The sequence below is a fragment of the Galeopterus variegatus genome, unplaced genomic scaffold (genome assembly GCF_000696425.1).
Source record: "Galeopterus variegatus unplaced genomic scaffold, G_variegatus-3.0.2 Scaffold4760, whole genome shotgun sequence".
In the NCBI taxonomy this organism is placed as follows: domain Eukaryota; kingdom Metazoa; phylum Chordata; class Mammalia; order Dermoptera; family Cynocephalidae; genus Galeopterus; species Galeopterus variegatus.
This window is the reverse complement of record NW_007730871.1, coordinates 40,716-56,279: the sequence shown is the minus strand read 5'-3', so window position 1 is coordinate 56,279 and position 15,564 is coordinate 40,716. Positions and strand designations below refer to the sequence as shown.

The 15,564-nt window shown below is 34.7% G+C and overlaps 1 protein-coding gene across 1 annotated transcript in view; it reads left to right on the top strand.

Annotated features, from left to right (window-relative positions):
• YTHDF3 (YTH domain family, member 3) overlaps nucleotides 1–15,564 on the top strand; it is a 37,034-nt gene that overhangs the window by 17,538 nt on the left and 3,932 nt on the right. The gene's annotated exons all lie outside the window — the stretch shown is intronic.

The following is a 15,564-nucleotide window of genomic DNA, read 5'->3' as shown; positions in this document are numbered from 1 at the left end:
CGGTTGCGGGCCCCAAAAAAAGCAAAAAGGAAAAAAAAAACCGGTTCACAAAAAAATGTTTTTTTTTTTTTCCCCCTTTTTTGTCTTTCTTCGTGACCGGCAACGGATCGCAACCCTCAGTGTCGCGCCCGCACCGGACCGGGACCGGCAATGGGATCGCAACCCTCGGCGCTGCGCCCGCACCTCGCTCAGCCAGTGAGCGGGAACCGGTCTGTATGTGGGATCCGAACCCTCGGTGGGAGCGCCGCCGCGCTCCCAAGCGGCGCACTGTAGCAGTGCGCCACCGGGCCGGCCCCCATCAAAAGATGCTTTAAAGAAAGTTTTAAAGACATGCTTTTGAAAAGACAAGAAGAAATTTGAACATAGCTAAATAAAAGGTTAGTATCAGGAATATACAAAAGAACTCCTATCAACCAATTTAAGAAAAGATAACCCAATAGAACAATAGGCAAAATATATGGATAGGCATTTAATGAGAGCAGAAACACATATAACTTCTTTTTTATTTGGAAATGATTTTAAATTCCTTTGGGAGAATAAGATTTATATATGGAACACTCTTACCTAGATTAACCTGTATTAACATTCTTCCCCATTTGCTTTATGGTTTTTTTTTTTTTTGAACTCCTTGATAAGTTCCATACGTCAGTGCTCTTTCCCCCCAAAACTAGTGTATATTTCATAAGAATAATGATATTCTCTTATATAACCACAATATTCTGCCAGTTGATCCAGAGTCCTTTATTTTTTTTTTCTTTCCTTTAGTAAAATATCCAGTCTAGGATCAGGTTAAATAGAAGTCAAAACAACTTTGAATAGTAAGAATGAGTTTAGAAGGCTTGTACTAACCTGCTTTCAAATCTGCCTTCCCTAAGTTTAGGAGAATTTTTTCCGCTGCTTTTAGAGAAGTTTCATAGTTCTAAATTTTACATGTGGGTTTGTGATTATTGTAGCTTTCTTCATTTCTGTTCATGTTTTTCTTTAAATTTTTGAGCCTGTTTATGATAGTAGACAAGAACTTCAAAAAACTAATTCCATCTTTTTTTATTGCTGGATCTTTCTTATTGACTGTCCCCCCCCCCCCCCGGCCCCCTGATTATTTTGGCAATGGGAATTCCTCAGCTTCCCAGCCAACAAGTTTCCTCCTGTGGAGGAGCCAACCTGACATATCCTGTTTGTTTATATAAAACTTAGAATATCAGGCCCTCTATTAGAGTGAGGTGTATTGTTGAAACTTCAAACCGCAGGAAGAATTCATGCATTAGTATTTGTATAGTTAGTATTTGTGTAGTTCTTCATGCTTGGGTTTGAAAACATAATTTTGCTATATTTGAGTAAAATCAAGCTTGATGAAAAATCAAGACAAACACATTAAAAGAAATAGATGATTCAGGGAGCAGTAGATAATTTAAAATATCAAATGAAATTGTAATTTGTGCTGTTCAGAAAGATTCCTTATGTAAAAAGAACAGAAAATCAGAAAGTATTCTTGGAAATTAGAAACATGGATGTCAAAATAAAAAATCCATGAGCAGGCAGATTAATAAAATGCTTATGTTTTTGATCCAGTTGATGATCTGGAATTTCAAATCAAAGAAAGTTTCCAAATGTAGAGCAATAGAGATGAAAATAAAAAAAGGGGAAAGATGTGATGGTGAAAAGAGAGGTTGTTTATTATCTCTATAAAGGAGTGTTACAAAGAGTGCAGAAAAAAATTGAAGGTAAGAATAATTAAAAATTTCCAGTGCCAAAAACATGTTCTCAGATGAAATGGGCTCACCAAGTGACCAATAGGATAGTTTAAAAGCTTCCTAAGCAAAGGACAAATTACATACAAAGGAAAGAGAATCAGACTGTCATCAGAATTCTCTCCTTTACAACCTTGGATACTCAAATGTAAAATCTTATTTCATGGTGGAGGGGAGTGGGACATAGAACTACACCTGTAAAGAGGAGTGCTAAATTGTATCAGTGAAGTGGGGTGGGAGATGGGAGGAAAAATAAAGTTCAGGCTTATAAGAACTTAGCCACATATTCTTCATGAAAAAGTTACATGAAGAAGTATTTCAGCGGAATGAAAAAGGAATTCAAGAAAGATAATACCTGGTAGGACCTGGTTATACTAAAACAAATATCTCAACAGAAACTCTATATGCAAAGTCAAACAGGTCTTCATTGTTTATAGTGTAACTCAAGACTTTTGACATCTCACCCTCTCTACTAATTGGCAGTGTGGTCCTTGGAAGTCTGACAAATGAAATGGGCCCTTGGTTGGGAATCACTGATGGTGGGGAAGTGAAGGAAGCTAGAAATAAAAAAAATCCAAAAACTTCTAAATAATCTTTGTTCACATTGGAACAAAGATTTCTATTGAAGCAGGACCCTGCTTTGCTCTCTGTGGATTCTCTAGCACTCTCTAGCACCTAGAAAAATGCCTGTCACATAGTAGGTTCTAAGTAGACATTTTTTTTTAATGAGTAAATGCTTTGAAAAATCTCTTTCCTTTTGCAAAGTTTGAATGTCATTGAATTTTTCCTTCTTTATTTGTCTAATCACTGTACTATTTATTTGATCATTCAAGTTATATAATAAATGCTGCCTATTGTTTTTTCATTTGTAGAAATGGACAATAGAATATAAAAGATTTCCTAGTTAGAACAGAATACTATGAGATGAAGTGGGAAGGAAAGATTTGAAGAAGGGTAAAGAAATGAACTTATTTTCTCATCTTTCTGAAAGTAACAGATAATTATTTAAAGAAAATACGTCATGGAATAGTGCCTTAAGCATATTAAAGTGGTAAGCACAGCCACTAGAACTAGAAATAGTGTGACTTCTAGTACAGGAAGAAGAAAGAAAGGTATATAGTACATTTAATGTGACAAATTACTCATCATATGCAATGGGAATTGATAGTGCCTGAATTGATAAAGAAATTTTTGTATTAGTATGCTCTTTGGTTTATTGGCAGCTCATCAGAGGAACTTAAAATAGAAAAGGTTAGAGGAAGATAGGAGATATTTACTAATTACCTTAACTTGACTTCAGAGGAAATTATTTGTATGTATTATTTCTATGGTAAAGCTAGTTTAATTGGAAAATGAAAGAAAGCAAAGAATTAATAAGGTTCTGAGTATTTTTGTCCAGTCTAAATTCAAGTAATCTTCATGGCAGTAGAATCTACTATTGACTATTTAGGTAATTCTTTTTTTCAAATTTTTCCGTTGTACTGAATGTTAGTCATTTAGATCCTACTATATCCTTTCATTCTTGTAAATCCTTATTGATCAGGAAACGTAAATAGCTCTTTCAATTCCACATAGGAATAATTTGTTCTCAATTACCTATAACTTCAAGATGACCAAAACATGGCATTTACCTATTCCAGAAAGAGATTGAGCTCTCTGCAGCTTATGTAGAAATAAGCAAGGCATAATTATAATAAAACCCCTATTAAATAGTTTTAATTTTTAGAATCTTCTATGTATGTTACTCATGTATGCTATTATTATATCTTTAGTATTTCCAAAGACTAAATTTTAGGGCCCAATAAAATTTTTTTTTCATGTTTGAATTACTTTGATTCTGAGCTGATGTTAGATCTGTCTCAAAGTACTCAAGGTGGTGTTAATTTAAAATACATTATTTCAATAGTAAGTATACCTGTGACAACATAAGTAAGCATTTCCCTTGCAGTTCTATACTTATTTTTAATAATGTGGGTTGAAGTTTATTTGATTACCTTTTGGTGAGCTTTTCTGTGGTTGTAGTTCTCTGTTGCTAAGTTGACTGATTAACAGAAACATTCAGTACATAAAGTCTTCTTTTCCTTTGATCACTGTAAAATTTGAAGAATATTTCTTTGGAAAATAGTTTTGGGCTCAGGATTTAACAAAAAGAATTTTGTGAGTTTTTAGTAAATGAACTACCTATAGCTTATCAGATTAAACATAGATCTGTGGGAGCTATTTCTCCCATACTGTAATTGTGAACATTCATCATTAAATTGAACGGAATTTTAAATTGTTTTATTTTTTTCTTCAGCTAATGCATAAGGACTTAAGGGACCATATATATTTAACTTAATGTGGATATCAAATATCTTAAGTTTCAGAAAATAACTTAAAGTATTGAATTATTCCTGTTTAATAGTTTATTTTATGACATGCAGTTTCTTAATTTAAAATAGATGTGTTTAAAAAAAGAAAATATTATTTCATGAAAAGAGATGTAGTTATTGAAGATTAGATTTATTATTCCATAAGTGAATATTGAGGTGCTCAACTGACTTCACATGTTCCTTGGAATGGCTAAGACATTTTTGTTCATCTATGAAGATTTCTCTGTTTATTTTACCCTACACATACAATGAATATTGATGAAGTTAGGAAAAGATGCCATAGCTCCTTTTCCTGACAGTTCTGGATTTATGCTAATATTACATCCTCAGGGCTTTGCTACTGATGGATCAGTGAGTATACGTAGTGCTTGTTCTATTATGAATTGCTGTATTAGTTACCTATTACTGCCTTACACATTTCACCAAAACTCAGTGGCTTAAAACATACGATTTGCAGCTTCTGTATGTCAGGAATCTGGACACAGCTTGGTTGGGTCCTCAGCTTCAGGGTCTCTTATAAAAGCTGCAGTCAAGGCTGGGTCTGGAGTTTCATCTGAACACTTGACTTGTGAAGGATCTGCTTCCAAACTCATGTTGGCAATATTCAGGTCCTCCTCAAGGGTTGTTGAACTGAGCTTCTCAGTTCCAGTTGACTGTTGGCCAGAGGCTACTCTCTGTTCCTTGCCACATGGGCCTTTCCCACAAAGAGGCTTGCTTCATGAAAGTGAACAAGTTGAGGGGCATTAGCTAGCAGGACAGAAGTTACAGTCTTTTGTAACCTAATTACAGAAGTGATGTCCTATCACCTCTGCTGAATTCTGTTGATTAGAAGCAAGTCACTCATTACATCCAGCCCTCGCTCAGGGGAGGGGATTATACAAGGGTATGAATACAGAAGTCGCCCCTTATCCAGGGTTTCAGTTTCCGTACTTTCACATTCCACAGTTTCAGTTACCTGCAGTCAATGGCTATCCGAATATACTAAATGAAGAATTTCAGAAACAAATAATTCACTAGTTTTAAGTTAGTTTTCTTTCTTTTTAAGAACAGGCTTAATTAGCTCTATTTTTCTTGTGTAAAAACACTATGTTGTAGCCACAGCTGGAGCCTGAATCGTGTGCACGGACTCTGGTGTGGGTCTTTACAAGATGGTCAGTGAATTTCTGATAGGGAGACGTGGTGAACACAGTCTCCTCCCAGTGGTTGGGACTCCGATATGTATTGGAGAATAGCATCAAGGGTGGCTTTGGCTAGAGAACAGGAAACATCAGGAGGGGTTTGGTATAGACCTCCCACCTCAAGGCCAGAATCTGTCACACTCCCACGAACAGAGAAGCCACTTTGGGCAGATCTGCCGTGCATTAGGAGGGCCTTCCTTTCTCTTCCTGAAAATAACCCAAGCATGCACTGGGCCTGTGTGATCAAGTGTTAAATTAGTTTTCAGTAGTAGCCTAACACTGTGTCATGATGCCTACATCATTCACCTTATTTTATCTCATCATGTGGGCATGTTATTACCTCACATCATCACAACAAGAGCAGTTATTACAGTATAATAAGGTATTTTGAGAGACCACGTTCACCTAACTTTTATTACAGTGTATTATTATAATTGTTCTGTTATTACTTATTGTTGTTATTTTCTTACTGTGCCTAATTTATGAATTAAACTTTTGTCATAGGTGTGTATGTGTAGGAAAAAATGTAGTGTATAAGTTTGGTACTATCTGCAGTTTCAGGCATCCACTGGGGTCTTGGAATGGATCCCCTGCAGATAAAGAGGAACTATTGTACTGGAAGGCAGAGACCATGGGGCGCCATGTCTGAAACTGCCTGCCACAACTACTTTAAACATTTTCACAGATGGACCATTGATTATATCAAATTGTGATATCTGATTTGAATTTGTGATATTCTGGGCAATGTTTTTTGAGATCAGATCTTCAAGTTTTTATTTGTAAACCAAGAAAATTAGACTAAAGTCTTATTTAATTTTAAAAGTTTCATATTTGTCCCTAGTGAATATAATTTTGATTGGGAGTATCAAGAAGTCAAGGTAAATTTTTGAGATGGGTCTTGAAAGATCGGTAAGATTTCATAGTAAAGTCAAGAAAGGCATTCAGAGCAGAGAATATTCTGATATGTTGAAGTAATCTAAAATAGCTAAAATTTGGGGGAGGGGACAGTATAGAAAATGAGAATTTTGGAAAGGTAAATCACGAGTTGATGAATTCTTTATTCAGCAGGCATTTTTGAATAGGTTACCATGTTCTAGACACTAAGGGATAGAGCTCATTATTCCCGTCTTCAAGGAGTTGAATGAAGTCTGGTAGTATTGAGGAGTCATTTTTAAAGTTTTAAGTAGGCAAGTTTTATATTAAAGGTATTTTAAAGATTCACTTTAGAAATATTCAAGCCATTGTGTATATTTATATAGATAAGCATTGTTTTTAATTACGTGTGGAATAATGAGAATGTTAGTAAAACCTTCATTTTACTACCGTTTTTCCATTTTGTTAATAAAAGTGAAATTATGCTTATGTTTATAGCTAGTAGATATTATTTACCAGATGTTTAGTTAATCCTTTTTCATTGTAGAAAATCCTCACCAAATTTTACTGACTTCATGATTCTGAGTGAAATTGACTTTACTATCTCTTGGCCGAAAACTGGATTTATTGAAAGACGTTTTAATTCTAGTATCTTACATATTTGACACACTCAGTATTGATGTGTTTTCGAAATAACATAAGGGAACGGGAAAAAAGCATAGTAGAATCTATAATAAAAGCTACTAGTGAATAATTTTACTTGTGAAAGACAGTCTAAGATATAATAATATAATTAATTTTATTGTAAAGAGTCTAAAATCTGACATCCAAAATGGAATTGTATATGGATTTCTTTGCTTGGCTTTTTAAGAGCCTCTGATACCAGGCCTCTTTTTCCTGAGAATTCTGCTAGCACACATCTTGTATTCTAGTCAGCCTGTATCACCAAATATTTTGATCCTACATGTTCTTTTCTTAACTGTGTTCCCTCCTCATTCATTAACAGGTAAAGGTTACCAGTAAGCCAACAAAGATAAGTAACTTACTGTAGAATTCCAGTTTGCTTGGAGAGACAAAGATATTTCCTCTCAGGAGAGTTTTGTAGTTTTCAGTGTTGAAGAGCCTGTATGTCTTCTGTTAAATTTATCCCCATATGTTATATATTTTTTGATGCTTTTTAAAATGGAATTATGTTTTGTTTTTATTTTCAAATTGCTTGCTGTAGTTCACAGAAATAGGATTAACTTTTTATATGTCCTTATATCAAGTGACATTGCTAAATTCACTTATTAGTTCTTGTATTTCTAATAGAACATTCTTAGGATTTTATATCTAACAGTCGTGCCATTTGCAAATTGAGATTGTTCTATTTCTTTTTGATCATAATGCTTTTTTTCTTTTTGTCTTGATGGGTATTACTTAAACATGAAATTAAGTAAAACCTATAAAAAACAAGAATACATGTAAACAAAAATTGTGTGATGAGTGGTGTTATTTTGAGCTAAATCACAGCTCAGACCACAAATTTAATTTTATACTCGTGTTCTTGGTTTCATTGAACCATGTAAACTAACATGTTATGACTGTTCTCCACCATTTTTCTCTATTTGAACTTCTTTTTTTTTTTGTCTTTTGTCTTTTTCCGTGTCCGGCAACGGATCGCAACCCTCAGTGTTGCCCCCGTACCGGACCGGGGACCGGCAACGGGATCGCAACCCTCGGTGTTGCTCCCGCGCCTCGCTCAGCCAGTGAGCGGGAACCGGTCTGTATGTGGGATCCGAACCCTCGGGCGGGAGCGCCGCCGCGCTTCCCAAGCAGCGCACTTATCCAGTGCGCCACCGGGCCGGCCCCTCTATTTGAACTTCTTAACTCTTCCTTTTTTATAGTACATTTTGAGTTTATTTAATCTTTGGCAGAAATGAATAATTTATGTATTAGACTACATCTATTTTTTTCTTAAACCTGAAATACTTCTTTATTTATAAATACAAACTTGGGCACTGGGACAAGTGGTCCTATATATAGTGTGATCATGCAGAGAAGATAACATTAGAGTCTCATTAAAATGGAAACGTAAGTTTAAAAAATTAGGAGAGTTGACTTCCAAAAACAGAACCTTTCTATTTCCAAAGCCAAATCATTATCATTTCCCCTGAGGACTGTATGGTTTTGAATTTGTTTGACAGTGCAGAATTGATTTGTTTTCTTTACAGTCTTTGTCTTTTGCTTTCTTAATGCAAAAGGATCTGTCATGTTGTTGGGACAGTTCATGCTGGAAGTTTATCTCATAGTGCTTTAAGGGCTCTGGACACATGCACAGATGCACAGTTTTTTGAGCAGCTGGGTTTTTTGTTTGTTTTTAATCTATTGGGTACTGCACTCTTGTTCTACTCTTTCGCATGAATTTTTTCGGGGGTATCAGCCACTTAATGCAGATTTTGTTCCTTGTTAAGTCATTAATTTTCCTGAAGAATCGAATCTGTTAGACGTTTCAACTTCAGTGATTGTTTATTTATAAACTTCGTCTTTTCTTGAAACAGGCACACAGTTTTTTTTTGTTTTTGTTTTTAAATATAGTCTGATATATTGACTGGTTTTAGCATTTGGGTGGGTTTAAGTAACATTTTTATCCTCATAAACAATAAAGAGAAGCAGGGCAGTCATTAAATAACAATACCCTATAGAATATATATGTGTATATGTATTTTTTATTTATCTGCATTACGCCATTTGGTATTTGGGAGTTGTATGCAGGTTGTATTTTTCTAACTTTGGTGATTTTTTGGTGGGGAGGGGGTAGTTAGAACCCAAAAAGATAACGTTCCTTCATTTAATCAATGGTCAAAAGCCATATTAAACAGATATAAAGCCTACACATTACTTATATTTAAGCAGAAATACAAACAGCTTCATTAAAAGTTTATGAACATACCACAAAATATATTTTTACTTAAGCAATTACATGAATGAGACTGTTTTTAATTTTCTTCACCAGCAACCCTGTTTTATCCATAGAACAAATATTATTTAACAGTAGCAAAAATGTAAAATTAAATTTTAAACATGAAAATATGCAACAAAAAACAGGAAGTATCTTTATTACTAAACAGATTAACAAGTTCTCAGACGCTCAGATACTTTGTGAGGCATATCAAAACACCTACATCAAAAGTTGCATTCATTTGAGAGGTTTCAATACATTTTCAGTACTGAGTCTATTTGTAGCACTTATCGTATATACACAGAAGCATTATATTACTGTTGTTCTTTTTTTTTTTTTTGGTGACTGGTACTAGGATCTGAACCTCTGACTTTGGTGTTACCAACACTGAGCTCTAACCAGTGGTTCACATTTGATAAAGACAGATTTAAGTAGGATGCCACAATTTCCCAATTCAGCATAAAGCTAATACAATGACAATTACTCATTCTATTTTTTCTTCTGAAACTGAATAAGGAAATTGTCATTTAATCACATGGCATAATGCCATGTTTTCTTCCTTATAATAATAGCATGTTTAAAAAATAAAAATACTTTATATCATGGGTCTTGACTTAGCTGTACAAAGGCTCCTAAATACAGTCCAGTCAAAAAGTTTCCTCTTTGCAGATTCCATTAATTTATAGTTACTTTTGTACAGATAAATATAGGAACCTACTTCAGATTATTGGACAATACAAATTTTAGTGTGTCGCGATCTATAGTGGTGCAGCACACAACAACCATGGCAAGTCCACATGCTCACCTCTTCCACTTTTTTGGAGGTCTTTTTGGGGGTCTTTTCCAGTTCTTAGGAGGTACTTTACAAGGATACTATTGGGTTTTAACCCATCTCTGAAAGTTTCTTTACTAAGAGTTTTGAGATTTAACTAGTGAAACATATACAGTTCCAATCACCCAGTTTTATTAGTCATTAACTAGTTCAAATACAATATGTAATGTTTACAGTTTTTATAAACATCTTAAAAGTGTTTTATTAAGATGATTAATGGAATACTGTAGCTTTTCTAGTTATGAAAAAATTGCTCTCTAAAATACTCTTTAGTGATGACGTTTAAAAACTTTATTTTGAAGTAATTTTAAATTTACAGAAATGTTGCAATGATACTACCAGGAGTTTTTGTATATCCTTTATGCACTGTCCCTTAATGTTAACCTGTACATAATTATAGAACATTTATTTAAACTAAGAAATTAACATTGGTACAATCCTGTTAATGAAATCTGGCTTTTTCAGATTTTCCCAATTTTCCCACTAGTGTTCTTTTCTGTTTCAAGATTCAGTCTGGATACCAACATCACATTTAGTTTTTGTGTCTCCTTAGTCTCCTCCAAGCTATTGCAGCTTCTCTATCTTTGTTTCTCATTACATTTTTGAAGAGTCTGGGCCAGGTATTTTGTAAGATGTCCCTCAATTTTGGTTTGACTGATGCTTTCTGATTATTCAGCTGAGATTATGGATTTTGAAGAATACCACAGAATTGATGTGTCCTTCTCATCTCATCATACATAATTTATTACTGGTGATATTAACTTTGATTGCTTGGTTAAGGTGGTGTCTGCTGGATTTCTCCACTACAAATGTCCTTTTTTTCCCTTCGCATCTCTAGAAGCAAATCACTATGTGCAGCACATAACTTGAGAAAAATCAAACCCTAACACATGTAGGGAGGAATATCAAAGAATTTGTGAAATATTTTGTTATTGTTTGTCTCCTTTCCATTTGTTCCTTCTAGAATTTTCAGTTTGTCTTAGATCTGTCCTCCAGTTCACTTATTTTTTCCTTTGTGCATTTTATCTCTTTTTTCCTGCTCTGTGATATATTTCTTGGATTTAATATTCTACTCCAGAAATTAATCAGTGACCATATCCCCTTTTATTTCATCTCCTGAATTTTTCACTTTGCAAATCAGGTTTCTACGCTACAAAAAGTGTATTTTGTGTTTGTTACCTTTGGATCTCAAGTGTCTGCTTGCTTGTTTTCTTTGTTTCTTTTGTTTCTTTTCTTATCAAGTGTTCCTTCAGTTTTTTATTGTATTTGTGTTCTCAGTGCTTATCTATATTTTCTTTCTGGATGTTGTGGCTTCTTAGGCATATAGTTACTTTTTCCCTGTGGCTCATTTGGGCTGAGGTCTGGTGATAGAAATATTGCTAATGGTGATAAACCTACAGATGATTAGAAGGAAAATAAGTCATTTACCTTTAATGTTAAGGGCAAGGTGTTGGTTTCTCTCAGGACATTGAAGAAAGTCTTTGTTTTCCTTTTCTTCCTTAGCTTGAAAGGTAGGGAAGTCTTGGCTCATCTGTTAATGTCTGTCAAAAGGGCTTGAGTCGGGGCCGGCCCGGTGGCGCACTGGATAGTGCGCCACTTGGGAAGCGCGGCGGCGCTCCTGCCCGAGGGTTCGGATCCCGCATACAGACTGGTTCCCGCTCACTGGCTGAGCGAGGCGCGGGAGCAACACCGAGGGTTGCGATTCCGTTGCCGGTCCCCGGTCCGGTACAGGGGCACCACTGAGGGTTGCGATCCGTTGCCGGACACGGAAAAAAGACAAAAAAAAAAAAAAAGGGCTTGAGTTGGAAGTCATCCTGGGTTCATTTCCATAGGCTAAGTTCTAGTCTTGGCCCTAGGATCTGATGTTGGTCTTCAGTGTACTTATTTTCTTAGTTCAGGGTGGAGAAGAAGCCCTATCCCACCACTTTTTTCTTAGAGACTCAGTAACCCTCAAATCTTAGAATCTGCATGGTTCAGGCATACCAGTGCTGTAAATGGAAAGGGTGGGGGGACAGTGGGGGGTGATGGATTCTTCCGTAAATCATTTTTTGAAATGTCAGTCATTATTAAAAGTAAAAATTGAGTTCCGTGAATCACTTTGGAAAGTTTGTATTCTAAAGAGTGTGTGTCTAAAGTGCCTTTTTCTGAACCATCAGAAGGGGCTTTGTCCTTTGCTTAGGTGTACTGGCTCATGGCCCTTTTCATGTAATTCACGTTTTCTTTATCCCTCTGTTACTTCCCAGCAACACACCAGTACACATAATTATGCCAGCTGTGTAATGTATATCTTGTTTTTATAACACCAGAAGTTAGTGATACTTAGAGCTTATCATTTCTTAGTCTCACTTGGTCTCTTAGTGGTCTGTAGCTCATGCCTAGAGGTACCTCATTATATAAAAAATTTTTTTAATAGTAACAGTGTCAGGCACAGTTTTATATCTTGGTAATATAAATGGTTTTTGATTTGGGGTTGTTTTGGTCTTAAAGCAGAGATTAAAAAAAAAGAAAAAGAAAGGACCATAGACTCCTGGAGGACTTCATTCTGTTGGTGTATATTTACCATGCACTTAAGACTTCCAAATTTGTATTCCCATGCTGGGCCTTTTCTCTGATCCCCAGTTGCCTATTTGACATCTTCATTTAATTGTCTCTTAAGTATCTTAAATTTAGTGTAACTCCTGTTCTCTTTGCCTGCCCCAAACCTCCATTTTAGTGGAGGGTATGGTTACCACTGTTCTACTGGATGTTTAAATCCCAAAATCTTGGAATCATCCTTGGTACTTCTCTTTCTTACCCCTTATCTAATCCATAAGTAAGTCTTGTTGGCTTTGCTCTCAAAATGTATCCTAAATCAAAGCACTTCTTACTAGCTGTACCTCTTTTATAGTTGTTTATTTTGTCTTAACCTTTCAGATTTATTGGCATATCGGCATTAATAGTGTTTCTGTTTTTATGCTAATCAGTCTTCATGATGTTATTGATATTTCATTTCTTTGTGTGTGTGTGTGTGTGTGTGTATATATATATATATATATATGTATGTATGTATGTATGTATTTGTTTATTTGGTGGCTGGGACAGTAGGGGATCTGAACCCTTGACCCTGGTGTTATCAGCACCACACTCTAACATTTCTTTTTTTAAATCAGTCAGTTCACAGATTTCTCTGTTAATTTTTTTCCCCCACAACACCAGCTTTTAATTTTTGTTCTCTTTGATTCTCATTTAATTTTTGTTTTCTGTTTTCTTATTTTCTGTTGCTATCTTATTTTGTGCCTTCTGCTGTTGGTGGGCTTACTGTTATTCATTTTCTGATATATTAAGTTGGATGATGAGCTCATTGCTTTTTCACTTTTTAAAAATTGTACACATTATTTCACTATTGTACTGATGTAAACCTTTTCTAATTTCTTTTATGATTGTTTTTGGAGGTTTTTAGAAATGTGTTTTAGAATTTCCTAATGTGGGTAAGTTTTTCCATGTTATCTGTTTGTTTTAATTCCAAAACTGATGACAGAAAATGTGATCTATATGATACTGATTCTTTGGCATTTATTGAGATTTGCTTTCTGGTCTAGCATATAGTCACTTTTTGTGGTTGCTTTGTGTACCTCAGTAATATGTGTACCCTGTAATTATTTGTCTCAGTTTTTTGTTTTCTGTATATTCAATCTATATATAAATATATTATATTTTACTAACTTGTCTGCTTTACCAGTAACTAAGAGAAATGTGAAGTTCTTTTGCTATCATTACAAATTTGTCACCTTCTCTTTGTAATTCTGATATAAAGTTGTAGTTTTAGTTTAATAGAGTTGTCCCTCTGTATTTGTGGGTTCTGCCAACTGTGGATTGAAATATTCGGGGGAAAAATTGGGTTTGTACTGAACACGTACAGAGTTTCTTTTCTTGTCATTATTCCCTAAACAATACAACAACTGTATACATAGCATTTATGTTGTATTAGTTTTTTTAAAGTAATCTAAAGTTAAAGTATACAAGGGATTGTGCTTAGGTTATATGCAAATTTTGTGCCATATTATATCAGGGACTTGAGCATCCTTGGATTTTGGAGTCGGCAGGAGGTCCTGGAACCCAGTCCCTCACAAATACTGAGGGATAACTATATTCTAGTTTTTCAGAAACTGACTGTTTTTATCTCCAACAATGGTTTTTGCCTTTTAGTCCATTTTGTCTGATATTAATACAATTTATTGCATGAGTCTTCATTTGGTTTGTGTTGTCATATGTCTCCATTAGTTTTAACTTTTCTATGGCCTTATGTTTTAGGTTTATTTCTTGTAAGTAATGTATGATGGGAGTTTTAAACTTTCTGAGCTGATATTTTGAGTTTTCATCGATGAGCCTACATTTATTGTAACTCTTGATAAAAATGTATAAATGATATAAATGTCTACCCTCTTATTTTGTGCTTTCAAATTAATGTAGATCTTTCAAGTTCTTCTCCGCTGCCTTTTCTCTCCTTTTGGATTAATGGAATTCTCTTTATTACTTTTTCCCTGTCCATTAAGTTGTAAGTTATGCATTATTATATATAGATAGATGTATTGTAATATATATGTAATCTATATATTTTAGTGATTCAGTTAAAGTGCATAGTTGATTACAGTTCAAACAGTGGATTACAGTACAACTTCCACTTAGATAACACATGATCCTCATTGTTATGGCTCATTATCTCCTTCTGTTTAAACCTCTGTCTAACTTATCCTTAGATAGAGTTGCATTTCTTTTCCTGTAGTTTCGGGGGCTCTTCATGAGTTTGATGAGTTTTTCTAGTTGTGATCATTCATTTTATGGGGAAGAGTGGGCAGTATGTTCTTGCCTCTTCCTGTATGTATGTATTTTATACCTAATTAGAGCATGCTTTAAAATTCCTCAGATAAATCTTCTACAGGTGAGAACTAAATTTTTTTTATGAAGTTTTAGGCCCTTTATAAAATTTGACTTTGTGATATCAAACTCTTGTTTTGTATTTTTTCCTTTGTTGATATTGTTGGATTTTTGGTTTTGTTTATCCTTTTGAAACATGTAATTAATCTAGCCCTGTGTTTTCATTTTTGTTTTATTCTTTTATTTCAGCATATCTCACTAATACTTGAGAGTCTATAAAATAATTTTATTTGTAGTTAGTATGTGCTAGGACATTTATTTCTGCATTAAATGCTGCTATTTAAGTATATGAGGGGTCTTAAAAAGTTAGTGGAAAGATTTGTGTTATCTTTCAATTCTGTTTTTCTACCAACTTTTTGAAGTACTCTTATATTGAAATGAAGAAGAAAGGACTTTAGTAACAGAACTTGAAGCTCTGTTTGGAATTTCAATGATAGTTTTCTGATGGTGTCACAGAGGGTGGGAAACTTATTTGACCACTTGGAAAGTATATTCATATTGAATGAGTATTAATCATGCAAAAATGAAGTGGGAGTAGCAAAAACGAAATGAGAGAGTCCTAACATGCATTAAACACCAGTGGTTTTAAAGTGTGGTCCCTGGACTGACTGGCAGTCCAAGATCACTTGTGAACTTGTTAGAAATGCCCATTCACAGGTTTCACTTCAGACCCTGGAGTCCAGCAGAAAATCAGTGTTTGGACAAG